Here is a 17,271-nt window from a genome sequence, read left to right on the forward strand (position 1 = left end):
CTACTCGTGCGTACAATTGACATGCTCGGTACATTTGTCCTGTTCTACTCGTGCGTACAATTGACATGCTCGGTACATTTGTCCTGTTCTACTCGTGCTTACAATTGACATGCTCGGTACATTTGTCCTGTTCTACTCGTGCGTACAATTGACATGCTCGGTACATTTGTCCTGTTCTACTCGTGCGTACAATTGACATGCTCGGTACATTTGTCCTGTTCTACTCGTGCGTACAATTGACATGATCGGTACATTTGTCCTGTATTAATCGTGCTTACAATTGACATGATCGGTAAATTTGTCCTGCATTACTCGTGCGTACAATTGACATGATCGGTAAATTTGTCCTGTACTACTCGTGCGTACACTTGACATGATCGGCAATGGATGTCGGTAAATTTGTTCTGTACTACTCGTGCGTACAATTGACATGATCGGTAATGGATTAGAACTGTCTGGATGTTGAACAGTCTTAATGATGTAAAGTATGCAAACTATATATTATGTATTTTAGATAGCTTACAATATCAGTGAAACAATTTGAAAGGACTTAATATACTAGTATTTGAAAGAGTAAATCAATTATTGTTCTTAGGTTATATTTTCATGATTGAACACTATCTTCATTTGACCTCCCGTTCTAGTAGTGATGCTTTAAAGGATGTCAGTTCTGCTATTTCCCCTTTTATGAATTGGTTGTTTTTATTTTTATTTTAAAAAAAGTCAGTAATGCTTAAAATGTCCCTAATAATGAGTTGTATCATTGACAGTCATACCACATATCTATTTATTTTCATAGAAAAATATATTTGTACATATCAGTACCGGACCAGCAGTATCGAAACAATACATCTACATCAAATGCCTTAACAGTAGAGTTTAACTAGTACGTTTTAGTCATTGTAAGTTCATAATAATCGTCTTTGTTTTGTCAACTCAAGTCATGTTTGATATACCTACTAGAGGTATGATAAAATAGATTTAAACTTAGTAATAATACATAATTGTATAAATGACATGTTTAAGTATTTACAATGCAATACATAACTCGTAGATTGTCACGGACGGACGGAGGGATAATTCTTTCAGTGCTATTTTACAATATTGACTACAGAATCAACGATTAGAATAAATAAATTATTTAATAAACACAACAAAAAACAAGAAGAAAATTACATCAAATAATTATAAACATTTAAAGTCCAAATAAATTATCCAACAGCTTCAGAAGTTTGTATATCCAGATAACTTTCTTTTATGTTAGTTCGTTATGACGGTTATGGTATCGTGCACGACAGTTTCACTTTTATACGTAGATATGTTGTTTGTTGTATGATGTATGATGGTGCTCAATCTATATAACATCGCAGCATTGTATTTCTCTGGTGCAGGCTGGAACCTAATAAAAATAATATTGTACAAACTCTTCAGTACGATTATAAATGTAGATATGCATTTTACTTGCACGTTCATGCAATATAAACATAAACTCTATAATATCACGTTCATAAAATGAACATATGTATTCTGTTGATTTACGAAGATAAATACGCTTATACATTTTATATGTAGCAAAATGTGTCATACTGTAACAAATATTATAATTTGCATGAAAGAAAAGTATAAAATATATGTCAGAATAAAACACTTACCTCGGAATTGATGCACTATATACAGTAGAACCATTGTAGGTTACATTTGGATATCAAATATGAAATGCTCTAACGAGTGTGGCATACTTCCACACCAAAATTCAAAGCAGAAATAAAATGACAACGAGTCCAACAAACTTATCTGACTACTGTTTAAAAATAGCCAAACCTGTCCGAAGAACTCGATTGACCTCTATTTAAAAAAAATAGTCAATAGGTGTGTGATGAGGCCATGCCTAATTAGTTTGCGTTTAAACACAGGTGAACCAAACTTAGGTTAAACGTTAATATATACATCAAAGCGTATGTTAAAACTATGTATAAAACTAAGTGTGTTTGCAAGGGATACATTTGCAATTGCAGGCATGACTGTAACAATCAGATGAAGAGAAAAAAAATCTTATTCTACTCTTTTCTGGCTCAAAAGTGTCATTTTGATATATTTTACGATTAGATAATTAAACATTGCTATACTCCAAAGGATACAAACTTGATGATTTACACGTTTTATTTATTGTATAATCAATATAATACTTGTTTTTATAATGCACTTGAATGCTAACTTTAAACTGACTGATGATAAATGCTCAGGATAGAAGATAACTTGTTTAACCAATGGAACATATTTCTCTGATAAAGAACTTATTTTACCAGGTGAGGAACAGATCTCACAAACCCAAAACTTATTTCACCAGGTAAGGCACAAATCTCATGAATCCGAAACTTATATCACTAGGTAAGAAACATTTTTCACCAAACCAGTACTTATTTCATCAGGCAAAGTGTAGAACTCATTTTATAGAGATGGAACAAATTATATAGAAATTTTCTGTGAAAATAGAAACAAATTTTGGCTCACACTATCAGCTCGGGACTACATTATTATATGTTTGATCTAATATTGCGTAGACCTACATCTGAATGTACAAGGCTTTTTCATACTGTAAACGAAATGTCAACTCAAAAAATTGTACTGAAATCAACATGATCGAGGGAAATGTTATTAATGTATAGTAACTGGCTTAATAATTTCAAATTGAAACACCTCACATTATTTTCTGAGACATCAAGAGAAAGAGAAAGAATCATTTTAATTCGACGAGATCAAGAATTTTTTTTATTTTTTCAATATAAAGATTTTACAAACACCATAGCATGTACGGTGGTATTGGATCATTAAATGCAAACTTCGCCAGCATTTCTCACAGACAATCTTTATAATACGTATAACTGTATAATGCAAAAAGATTGTCCAAGCTGTGAAATATATACCGAAATAGGTGAATATTTAGGATATTTCACGAACAGATCGTGCAGGTGATTTAAAACTAGCAGGTAAGATGTTGTTGCAAAAAATATTCATTTCAACACAATTATTAAAGTTGTATAAGTTAGAATAGGTTTTCTCGTTCAGTTTCTTCATATTGAACTAAATTCCACTATGATGCTTTCTTTATGCCAGATATGCTTACTGTCGAAAAATGATACTATACTTTCACTTTCACTGTAGAGTGATTCATTAGTATTGTATATGCGGCGTATTGTCACTATTAATGCTTTTTTTTTTTATCTTTTTAAGTCTTAATTTAGCCGACTCACTCAAACACTAGATAAAGTAAGAGAAGGATTTGATAAAGTTTAACTTGCGGAGGAAAGTTTAATTTAACACTCGTATAAATTCAATAGAAATAACATGTATTTCATTTAATTTCTTTTAAATCGTAGGGATCTTTATCCTTGGTTTTACTTATCCATTGCCATGACACTTCATCGCTAGTTATGTACATCTTGATATAGATTAAACCGTTGGTTTTCCCGTTTGAAAGGTTTTACACTGGGTCCCTTTATCACTTGCTGTTTGGTGGGAGCCAATACTCTATGTTAAAGACCGTATTTTGACCTATAATGGTTTAATTTAATAGATCGTGACTCGGATAGAGAGTTGTCTCATTGTCACATATCACACCTTCTTATATCTTTCAATGGCTAAACCCGAAACGGGGTGGGATAACAAAGGGATAAAAAACCCATTACTTTTCCAATATATTTATATGGCTTAATATTAGTGTTGTCAAATCGTGCAGTTTTGCCTAACCGGTTACTCGGATAGTCGTTCGGCCGATTAACCCGGTAGTTTAATTCATGTTAGAGAGCCTAACCTATAGTACACTTCCATCGCATCATGTAAATGTAGCGGAATTTGATGAGACTGTTATTAAAAATAGAGGGTTAGCGCTATAGAACCAGGTTTAATCCACCATTTTCTACATTTGAAAATGCCTGTACCAAGTCAGGAATATGACAGTTCTTGTCCATTCGTTTTTGATGCGTTTTGTTATTTGATTTTGCCATGTGATTATGGACTTTCCAAATTGATTTTCCTCTGAGTTCAGTATTTTTGTGATTTTACTTTTTTCTAATGTGGGTTGTAATAAAACAATGTATTTAAAAACAAAAGAGGAAGGATGAAGTGGGGAATATGTCCAAGAGACAACAACCCAACAAAGATCAGATACACATGTTATAAGGATTGTCTCTGAGGAATACTGGCGAAATTTGACTTTTAATTAACCAATACCACCGTATACACTATGGCATTTATAATATCTTCATATTAAAAACCTTCCTGATCTCGCCGAATTGAAATAATTCTTTCTCTTTCTTTTGATGTATCAGAAAATAATGTGGGGTGTTTCAATTTGAAATTATTAAGCCAGTTGCATCAAGTATACATTAATTGCTTTCACCTTGATTTTAGTACAATTAAAAACTAAATTCTTTTCCACAAATAAGTAAGACAAACCTGCTGATCGAAAGCACATCCATAATAAAAAATAAATAATTATTAAGTTAAAGGTCTTCATAACATGCAAGTTTTATCAAAAATGTATGAACACGTATGTTCAAAAGTCAGCACTAATCTAATATATCTTTCGAGTTCAAAAGTCAGTTCTTGCAGAATTTTTGTAGCCAAACACGTCGTACAATGGTCACAGTAGTACATTGACCATTTAAGTCTATCTTATATTTCCGCACGGGTGCTTTTACGGTTAGATTTCTCATCTTTATGTTAGATGTTGTGCAGTTTCATTAACACACCAACCAAGACAAAAATGTTAGGATGGCTAGCGTAAAACTGCTCGTTCAGGTGGGCGTGGAAAGACTCGGCACCATGCGTTGTTCTCTTTTCCTCGCGGTCAGGAGGTTATGCCCAAATGTTTGGTGGAAATCTCAAATTGCCATCTATATAAAATAGCAATATATGAGCGACAAACTTCAAAAATTTATCGTCATATACCAAAATCCGAATCTTTGTCTTTGTAATTTGACTTATCCTTACCAGAGTCAACTAGTTTTATCTAGTATACTGTACAGTTAGAAAGCAAGTTCTTGGAAACGTCCGTTGTCGTCAAGATCTATCAGCAACAATAGCAGGGGGAATTAATTAGGTGGCGGAAGAGTCGTCCGTAACGTCAAAAAGTCCGCCAAATCAATCGGCTAAAAGATAGACTTTTAAAGTATTTTCTTTAACTTGTCATGCTTTTATTTTAATCAAATTTAAAATTTGTAAGTTTTTTTACCAATATAATTTCTTTACGACATGCAGACATTATACAAAATAGCTTGTTATTGCTAATCATTTATCCTGGTCGTTCTAAAAAAAATAGACATCTTTTTTGATCGCCTAATTTGACATTTGCGTATCCAAATACAGAAAAGAATGGTTATAATTTTAGATGATCAGGGACACCTATTTCAAATTCTTACACAATTATGAAGCCATCATCTTTTACTATAATACATCAATTTTAGTGACCACCAGCCATGTCATTTTGTATTTGGTTTAAGCTGCGTTTCTACTTCAAAACAGGGAAGTTTAGCTTCTCTTCATTGTACCTGTTTCAAAAGTACTCTAAAAAACTGATTTATTAAAGATATGAATGAAATCTTGATTAAAAGTTGTGTTTTTTCTACAATTTCATACGACACTTGTCATTTAAAGTAATTAAAACCCCTCTTGATCCCCTACACAAATTGACGGTGACATTGTTTTCTTTTCAACATGTAACGTTAAAAACAAAATATGTGTCAGGGTAATGTACATAGTAAAATTTACATATTGGAAAAGTGAAATAACAAACAAAGATCTTCTTTATTGCGTTTGAAAGTATAGGTCTCGGGAAATTCTGACAAATCGGACAAATTATTGTTAGCCTATGGATGGAGTACGGCACAAAATAAGCAATAGAAAATGTAATGCAAAGAAAATTTCTGGAGGTAAAAACATACTAAAAAAGGAAATGAAGGCCAGTTAATTATATTTATATTTTATGAGTTAAAATCTTGCTTATATTATTATCTCTTCTAAGTAAGCTACAATAATAAGAGCAAAATCTAGCTTATTCTAAAAGTCAAAAGAATAGTTCTTACAAAATTGAATTTATTTGGCAACCAATTTTATTTAATTTCTGAGATTAATATCCAATTATTCAGGTAAAATATATATACAATACAGCAGCTGATACAGCAACCTGAAGAAAAAGAAGCCCCATTTTTACAGTTTCAAAAAGTTTACTTTCATAAACTATATAATGAGAAATAAGACAAAGGGCTACTGTGCAAGCTGATCTAATTGTTTAATTCTACAATAATAATGATTTTGAAATTCAAAATTGTGTCACTTACACTTATAATTTAAGCATTATTTTTTTTTACCGAATTTTCTGACAATATTTTTTGGTATAAAACTTATCCCTTTTCTGTGGGATATTTTCTAGGCAGTATTTTACTGTTCAACTAAGAAACAGTTACATAGGCTTCAGTTTTAAGGCTGTCTTACTTTGAGGAAAGTTATTGTGACTCTTGGTCCGACTTTGTAGAATATAAAATATAAATGATCAATACTATTATTGTATCAATTTTCAGAAAGATTGTTCAAATTGTATAAAATATGTTTTATTGCATTAAATATTATCAGAAGTATTAAATAAAATTCTACTAGGTTTGATCCCATAAACAATTATAAATATAACAAAGTATATTATATCAGCCAGAATTAATTTTTATCAATATAGCTAGGCTTTAAGTTTTATATGTAGGTGCCATTATCCACATTTTTGAATTGGTGTTTTTTACTAATATTTTGTCTTTTAATTATTACATTTAGTCCTTCTCTGAAAAATAGGAAAGTATCTCTTCTTTATATTATTATAACAAAGCTGTAAATCGAGTTTCGTTTATTTTCTTTCAAATTTTTGTAATGTAAACTCTTTTTTATGCATTTTGCTGGGTTTTTATATTTGACAGGTGATATTAAGGGGAGATAACCACTTGCACAAATCGACATAAAAACCACCGCTTCGTATCGAAAATAACTTGACGTTTGCGTATCCAGCATTCTATTGGCGAGATATATATATATATATAGTGTTTGTCTTAATGAGATGTTTTATTAAATTTAAATTCAGCCCATCATTTTAAAATTCCTCGTAAATATTTTGATTTTTCGATCAGGAGACTTGACAATATTTACCCAAACTTCAAGTTTGAAGATAAAATAAAGAATAAAAGACTTTGATTTGATGTTTAGTTTTGACGAGTGAAAACTATGTATATTCAAGATTATTTGGGTCAATAATTTTTTATGACGATAATAGTCTTTAGTGTTTAAAAATGAGGTTTGTCTCGTCCGTTTTTTACTGAATTTTCACAGTCACGTGACTCTATTGTTGCTGATAAACTTCGGGTCAAACCGTGACCTGCTTTCCAACTGTGTAGATACAAGATCAGAACCTTTTTTATGAAAAAAATAAAAGAAATATTTTTTCTAATATATACTAGTATTCCAATATTTATAACTTACCAGGTAAATTTCAGGAAAAGTAACAAATACAAATTACGGAAACGTATACTTTAAATTTGCCGAAACGTAATATTTGGAATTAGCGGAAATGTAATACGCTCATAAAAACATATATACTACTCATGTTTACTTAAGATCTTGCCCCGAGCTGAAAGTGTGAGCCAAAATGTGTTTCATTGGAACTTATATCAAAGAAATAAGTACTGCAGTAGTAGCAGTAAATTATTCATTATAGTGACATGTGACAATATGTACAGATTATAAAGATATAACAGATGATATAAATAGTAATACACCCGGCCCAATGGACCTATAAGTCACCTTAAATGAAATTAAATAATTTTAAAACTATTATATCGCGTTTTAATCTTTTGTTGACGAAATTGAATTCCAAAAAATATATTAAGCATTAAAATATTTGTAAATTTTTTTTTAAAGCAGCGGTATTGTGATTCAAATCCGCCTACAAGAGCTTCTTTTCCAGAGCACATCAAAAGAGAAGTATATCAAAGAGAAGTTCTTTGGGCTCAGCCTGATTCATGTATTCGACAAGTATGTGTTCCAATACATGAATTCTGGGGTTGGATGAAAGAAAAATCAATGACAGTTGGAAACTAAAATGGACTTCTTTGCCTGCCGTTGCATCCTCGTGGTAGAAAATTTTGAATTGCGGATGCGAAAAAACAGCTGTGTTGGTAACTAAATGCTACCGTTCTGGCCTTTCTGGTACGAGTTGTTGTATGGGCAATTATCATATAATTATAATATAAGCAACCTGCCTTTCTAACCAAATTAGGCATTTAAACTTAACAAAAAGTGTTAACACTGGTTAAGTTGATGGAAATTGTAAAAATATTTTCAACGTATTTGCCGCCATTTTCGAACCGGAAGTCACTATTTTTTCTTCATTTATGTGTTGTTTTGTTGTAATTAGGAATTTTTCTTAACGTACATAACTTACATTGGATTATACCTATAACACATCTTTTAAGGATTGTCATACCGTGTGAAGTTGCATGAAAGTATGAAAAACTATTTTTTTTGATTTTTTCGCCAGCATTTTGAAACTGGAAATCACCTTTAGTTTCATTAATGTATTGTCGAGTCGTAATTTAGGAACTGTAATGTACTTTGTGGCTCCGTGTTGAAGGCCGTACTTTAACCTATAATGGTTTACTTTTTAAATTGTTATTTGGATGGAGAGTTGTCTCATTGGCACTCACACCACATCTTCCTATATCTATTTGTATCAAATCTAACATTGTATTTTACAATTTACATATAACACACCTTTTAAAGGTTTAACCAATTATTGTCAATTTGTAATGAAAATGATTTTTTTTTCTGGCAAGCAGCGGATTTTTTTTAAGTATCATTAAGTCAACCTTTATACGAAATTGCATGCTTGTATCACGATTTGCACAATTATGTCCAAAATATCTCCCACTATGTATATGTACTATTGTGATATAATTTGGTATTGTATCGTCGTTTTGTACATTTGTATCAAAAATTAAAAGCAATAGTGTGAACTGTATTTGAACTTTTTTTCTTTCAATTTCAGATGATGTTGTAGTTTAATATTTGGAGAATACTCTGGGTATGTTCTATATCATCCAGAAATGCATTTTGTCAACAAAACACAAGTTTATGTTTTATATTATCTGTAAATCATCTATCATTAGGTGCTACTACTAATCAAATGTTTATGTTTTGCATTGAATGTTTTTGTAAATATATTTGATATATTTAGTATTTATTGCAAACAAAATCGAGATAAGGAAGAACTATATTTATAATTAAACCATTTAATAAGTTAGATATTGTTTTGTGTACTCAATACTATTCGCAGCTTTATTTGCCTTTGTGACAAAAATGTATAATTTGACAAGACTCATGGATAATATCAATTACTTGTATATGAATAGTGTAATCGGAAAAATATCAACGTTAGAAAGAGGCCCACTGCTATATTTCGAAACCTATTCCATTGTAAGTCGTCGTGTGGCCATTCTCCCGTTGCCTTTCTGTACGTTAGTAGTCTACTCTTCATTCCATTCATTTCATATTCGAAAAACCAAGAGTTTTCAAATTTAAATTCTAGTTCCTTAAATTTGATCACAACGCAACTTGTGCAAAATGGGAAAGACACTAGGAGGAGAAATAATCATGTACACTTTTAGATCAATAGATCAATATCAAGGTCACTACGAGTATGACTTTCTGAAACATATCATTCCCGTGTGTTAATTTAAGTGTTTTTTTGTTGGCTTAAATGGTAACATAAAATATTGAATAGTGACAGGGACATTTTTTTTTCAAATCACAAGTCAAAAGTCACTGTTTAAGATGATAAAGTATACAATTAATAATAAATTCTAGTGTGATTCTGGTTTTGATAGTGTCGGAGTAAGGGTGTGATGGAAGGGTTGTTTTGACTAAAGGGGTTTTAAATATTCGAATTATGCTTGTGTTTACTCAATACTTTTGATTCATTATAACTCATTAGCTACTCATTCCAGTGGGTGTCGTTGGTATATATACACCTTAAATACATGTGTTCAACTAATTACACATGGTATATCCATAAAAATAGATAACCACGACAATTAATGATTCAAAAATATAAACAAAACTGCATTATATGACGCCTAAAAAAAAACACACAAAAATAAATATAAAAAAAATCCATTTTTACTTTAGACAAAAACAACATTGAAATGTCTACTACAAACATTGATACATTAAAAAGGATTTTCATAGAATTTTTTGTTCTTGTACTTGAAACGACGTTGCTATGGGATGTTCCTAAACCATTCAAACCTGCCTGCACTCGGTCCATGCTTCTTTCTTTCACGTACTGACAAAAGGCAATCTAAGAAAAAGATATCTATATAGCAAATTAATTTAATATTCCGAAATTGAGAAACAAAACATGACGAATATAGGTAAACTTTATATGTCTTATGCTAATGACCGTTAGTTCAGAGTTATGAAAGCACTTCTATAAAGGATATGTTATTGAATAATCATCAAACTATCTTGTGAGACTAGGTGTTAATGTCCGACATTTTCTATTGGGTTATTCAATCACACCTTCCACTCGAATAGTTATAAACAAACCAGAATACTGGCAGTAATTTTTATTTTCTGTTTCGTCATTTTCCTCTTGACGTATCTATTATATCGATGTCAATAAATTCTTTGAAAGTACTGTTTGTTGTAATAAAACAGGTTGCCGTCAAGCAGTACACTATATCTTAAAATATACTGTCACATTATATTTCAGTAGGTACGGCGGTTCAGTAAAACATGTGTATACAGAGTAACATCATAAATAAAGGCAACAGTAGTATACCGCTGTTCAAAACTCATAAATCCATGGACAAAAAACAAAATCGGAGTAACAAACTAAAACCGAGGGAAACGCATTAAATATAAGAGGAGAACAACGACACAACACCGAAACGCAACAGCACACAGAAACGGACCAAGCAACAGACAAAATACCACGAGAATAACAAATATAACATCAAAACCAAATATATGAATTTGGGATAGACAAGTACCGTGCCACGTCTTATCTCAAAAATAAGAGAAAACACAAACGACTCAACGTTAAAATGCAACACACACACAGAAACGAACAATATTATAACAATGGCCATCTTCCTGACTTGGTACAGGACACTTTTAAAGGGGAATAAAAGTGGTGGGTTGAACCTGGTTTTATGGCATGCCAAAACTCGCACTTCAATGGCACAGTTAAATAGAACATTGAAATGAAAACAAAATATCACAGGACTACAATACAAATAAAAAGGATAACATATTAGACAAAGAAAAGCATGATTAATAGATAACAAAAAGCATCAGGTTTAAAATTCAATACGCCCAAAACGCGTCTAGTCCACACGAGACTCACCAGTGACGCCCATATATAAAAGATCGAAAGTGAAAAAAATACAAAATTGTACAGCACTGAAGATCAAAAGTTGAAAAGGTTTAGCCAAATACAAAATTGTTTGTATGCCCAGGATAAGAACATTCATATTATATAGAACAATTCACGCTATTGCAAACAGTAAATTTTAACAAATGAATATGAAAGAGATATACATAATGAAACTGAAATATTAACTAATTACAGAAAACTAATTACAGAAAACTAAAAACGAATACATAACACCCAGATATACAAGATCGAAAGTGAAAAAAGTACAAAGTTGTGCAGCGTTGAAGATCAAAAGTTGAAACAGTTTTGCTAAATACGGCATTGTTTTTATGCCCGGGATAAGAACACTATTATATAGAACGATTCATAAACGATTGCATTGTTGGTTTCTATACAAAGTTGTAAGACCACATTGCTTGTGTTCATGCATAATTGTAAACGCATATCAATAACGAACTTGGTAAATTTCGTTCATACAGCTCTTTAATTTGTTCGGGTTTTAAACATCCGTGGCCTTTAAGTTTTGGATTTGAGTGTTTCTTAATGGGATTAATCGAACATAAATGCTTCAGACGCATGAAATGCATTTTCTTTGTGTTTACAGCACTTATTAAATAACTTCGCTGTCCCAAAGGTTACCGTTTGCTCAATTATTAGTTATTCGGTACTGAAATAATTTCAAAAAAAAAACCTTAACAACTTTATTCAATATAGATATGGAACTAACATTACTAATGAGGTGCAATTAAGACTTATGTTGGCAACGTGTTTCAGTGTAATTTGAAATTTCACTTTTTCTATCGTTTGGACAAAACATATATAGGGGCAACGAAAAGATTCGTGCAGAGAGTAATTGGCATAGAAGTAATATATATCCCGTGCAAAGTTTATAGCAGATGCATCTAGTGGGAAATATTATGTACAACTAACACTATCTGAGGGACTTAACGACCTTTTCCTTATAAAGGTTGATTGATTGATTGTTGGTTGCTTTACGCCGCATGAGCACAAAAAGGCTATTTCTCGGCGAGAGCTAATTCGAATATTTTTACAATTTAAATAGCAAATAGCGTATTTCTAATAATTATATGCCATTATAATGCTTAAAACCATTACCTCTTCCTGTTTTAATATTTTATCAGTTTACTTAGCATCGTGCCCATCGTATGCTGATGTTGTATCTTGACTATATTATCAGGTCATATGTACATACAATGAGAATTTAATACATTAAGTTATTTTTTTGTGTACTTTTTGTTTATCAGCATCAGAATAAAACTTAAGATTAAACATATTGAAACATCTATGATTCATAAACAATTATTCAGAAATATTGAATAGAAACAATAAGTCAATAAATAAGGTTTAAAATAGACTTCATTAAAAAAGAAAAATATTTTATTATACATACAATGAAATATTACCTACAATACATTATATGAACAATGTTTGAAAAGTATCATGTATAAGAACTTTTAAGGATTTTTTGTTACAGCTAAGATAACAATTATCATTAAATTTTCACCAAAAGAGGTAACAAATTTAAATGTATGTCATAAAATAATGTATGAACATCTGTCATTGTTTTTTTAAGCGATTGATTTCTTTTGCGTAAAATAATAAGAATTGAAGTAAAAGTATTTCTTAACCATCAAATTGTTGTTTGATAACTTTGTCAGTTCTGATTTTAATTTTTTTTAATAACAATTTTTCCAGTGACAATACAAAAGACATTTTATTCCCATCACATTTCCAATAATAACCAAATATAATAAAACAATTCATTTGGTTGTAACACGAAAAGCTGATACTGTTAGTATGCATTGAACGGTTAAGAATATTGATTGATGATTTAACTATACAATATAGAATTCAGGATATATGTTAAAGCAAACAATATATAAAAATATAAATACAAGCAATCATCGAAATATCTTGTACTGACAACATGCATTATTAACCCATGAAACGGTGCAAGTATGACTATGAACAAATAGTGTGTATCGTCATAACATTAAATATGAACATTATTTGAAGATATTGATGGGATATTACATTGTACATTGTATTTCTTAAATCATACTAATTTATAACATAACTATGATTGATGTATTAAAGCAAATTCTAAAAAATGATTTTAAATTTATTTTTTTTATTTTACGTTCATTGTCATTTAAATGAATTTCAGATGAGAAAAGTTTATATACACTAACAAATTTAAAACATTAGTTTCGATTTTAAAACAATGTCTACATTACTTTGTAATATAACAATACCACAACATACCTGGACAATAGTTAACATATCTGTCATCACACAAACACTGAGCTGTACCATTCACAGGCTCTATATAACAATCACCAAAACCGCAGTCATACGAGGTACATTGACTTTCTGTTCAAGTAAAGGTGTAAAACTAAATCAATATGCACAAGCAGGACGAATGAATGGACTCTCGGCAATATGTTGGAATTAATTTTTACATTTACACTTGAAATGTTGTCAGATTGTCGAGTGTAACTATTTTTTTTTATTTTATCCAAATCACGTTTGTCTTTTGAAATTGTTTTGTTGGCTTTTATGTTTTCACGTGTTAAAAGTATGAACGTTACTGATGTAGATTTAATTGAAAAAGCGCCGATACGCATTTATTGTATGTCTTTTTCAACATTTGTTTTTGTACAAAGAAAACAACTATTTGCTTTTCCTAAAACTGACTACAATAGGGTAATTATACTGGTTCAATGGAAATACATCCCTAGCTTGCTCCTTTAATTAAGCTAGACATGACCAGTTTGCAATATAGTTACGAGTACGTAAACTAGATCTTATGAACTAAATTCATCTTAAATGCCCATTTTTATAATACACATATGTAATTTTAGTTGTTTCATGACTATATTTTTGCCTTAAAATAACTAAATATGTACCTTGACAAAACTTGCCGGTCCATTGTCCTGTACATTCACATATAAGTGTATAACCCATTGCCCCACATTTCCCACCATTGAAACATTGTGGACAGTTATCAGCTAAAATAAAACATTATAACCGTGAAATGCTATAGAATTTTTGTTGTCATTTTCCTTGGTTTCCGGTATTTACTATTCATTTACTTCTTGATATCCACAAAAAAGATCACCCAAAAAAAACAATTGACAGACCTAAAGAGTTTACATTGTTTCATAAAATAAAAAAAAAATCAATGTATTGACCTTCTATATTTGCCTATTGATTGGATATGTTCCGTTCTAAATTTTTCTTCGAAGTTCAATATTTTGTCATTATACTTTTTTTTTAAATTTAAAAACAGAAAACATGTCTATTTTTGTTACTTAATTCATTAAGAAGGCCAATCATGTGTGTTGTATGTGTGTTTGGAAGTGTTATTGTCAATTTAAAAGTTGTTTTGTTGATTCACAGGATATAAAACTGTAAATACCAAAAACAAGGGTGTTGGACGCTTTGTATTCACATTTGTTAATGACGTTTTTGTCATGACAAAAGACTATATTACTTATTTGTTATTCTGCTGATTGAGAATATAATTCAAGAATATAATGATTCGTAACGTTATACTTGAGAGGTCACTAGCGACTGGTACTACTCACGATAACATTTGTCAAGTGCAGCTGACTGCAGTGATGTAACTAATGTTCCGATTCTACATTGAGAGTATTATTGGGAGAGGTCACTTACTCCAGATGCTACTAACGGCGATATGTGTCAAGTACAGCTGACTGCAGTGATGTTACTAAAGTTCCGTTTCTACATTTAGAGTATTATTGGGAGAGGTCACTAACTCCTGGTACTACTAACGGCGACATGTGTCAAGTACAGCTGACTGCAGTGATGTTACTAAAGTTCCGTTTCCACATTTAGAGTATTATTGGGAGAGGTCACTAACTCCTGGTACTACTTACAATAATATATGTCAAGTACATCTGACTGCAGTGATGTTACGTATGTTCCGTTTCTACATTTAGAGTGTTATTTTGAAAGCTCACTATCTACAGGTGCTACTTACGATGGCATGTGTCAAGCGCAGCTGACTGCAGTGATTTAACTAATGTTCCGTTGCTACATCTAGCACTGCTTCCTATATTATATATTGATGATCGTTCAATTAACCATGACCAGAATGCAAAAATACTGCAATCACAGTTAAGTTGATTTCCTGAAAGCGCTCTTAAAATACAAATAAACTGTCAAGTATAGCAAGTTAAGGAACGAATAAACGTCATAGTCAAGAATCAAAATGTGAAAATCTTTAAATCTCAAAATATTAGAATATAACAGTTTTGTGTAAAATCACATTGAGTAGACAGAAAACATTACCATTATGTATTTATATAGAATAGATAGAAATAAATGAGTAAAAATATATGAGAAGATAGCTCTTATGAGAGGCATAGACAATTGTAAAGAAACCATTGGTCCTCAAGGGTATTATCCTGTAGAAAAATATTAAAGAAAATATTCTCTAGACTTTTTTTTAAATAGTAGTATTTTTGAATTACCACTAAAACACGTACATGTAAGGTTGTATCATACACCATACTTTACTTCCAAAATGGCTAACAAAATTGATAATTATAACTTTATTTGTGCACTTAAATGAAAAGTATTATCAGTAAGATTCACGTATGCTTTAAAATTTATTAACCCTATTAAAAATTTCGACTTATTGTGTTTTACAATCCAAGATGGCAGACGACACTGTTAAAAGTTGTATTCTTAAGTATGCTTGAATATGCACACATATACAATTTCAATCCTGGAATCTGTGATGAGCTTATTGGTAGCGTTATTATATGCAGTCGTCAAACGTTGGAGCAGATGATATGCTACTGCATATAAATGGTAAGTTTACAAGCTGAAATCTTCATGTTTGTCATAAATTCATTCATATATGGCAATACTGCGAAATTAAGATATGAGGCAAACCATCTAGTTCAGGGAGCGTCCTTGACCATCAATAATCAACAATGTTGTTAAAACATTTACTGACGATCATTGTAGATATCAACATTTACAATTATTGCAGCTTTAACACAAATAATTTACTAAACATGTATTTTATATATGGAGAATTAAACGAACTAAAACATATACATCGATCACTATTTTTCTAGTATATTATTATATTTTTTTACTCTAATATTTACAGGGTCATTCGATCTTGATCATCATGTTATAAATCATGACTAGACATTTGACTCATATGTTCTGCCTTATAATGTATTTTGAGTGTTTTACCCTATCACAGTTTTCAACTTTCTAGGAAAGTGCTGTTCCAGAACTAGTCAATTACAGAGTACATTTACAGGTCAAAACGGAGGTTATTACAGATCTCACTGGTAACTTATTGATCGAAAACGTATTGTAAATTATGTCAATAAAACATCTTTGAATGAACACGATGATGGTTTGGGAAATAAAGCAATATAAAACCAACAGAATAAAACAAGCAAACAACATAACAAAAGTAACAATCCATGATTGCAACACGTACTTGATCACCTGACAATGATATTTTCAAAAAATTTATATCAAATCATGTACACATGACTGCAGATGTCTACTATTTATACATATAGATGTTTATACGTTATTTACATTCGTTACTATAAACTTACAACAAAGTCAAAGATGTTAGGTTTCCAAAAGCGTGTTCTTCGATATTGCTGATATTGTTTCCATTTAAATATCTGTAATGTTTATAATATATATTTCATCTAACATATAAAAAAACCCACACTGATGCAACTTAATTATCATAAATGTTTTGTTGATATGGA

This window comes from Mytilus galloprovincialis, chromosome 11 (assembly GCF_965363235.1).
Source record: "Mytilus galloprovincialis chromosome 11, xbMytGall1.hap1.1, whole genome shotgun sequence".
Classification (NCBI taxonomy): domain Eukaryota; kingdom Metazoa; phylum Mollusca; class Bivalvia; order Mytilida; family Mytilidae; genus Mytilus; species Mytilus galloprovincialis.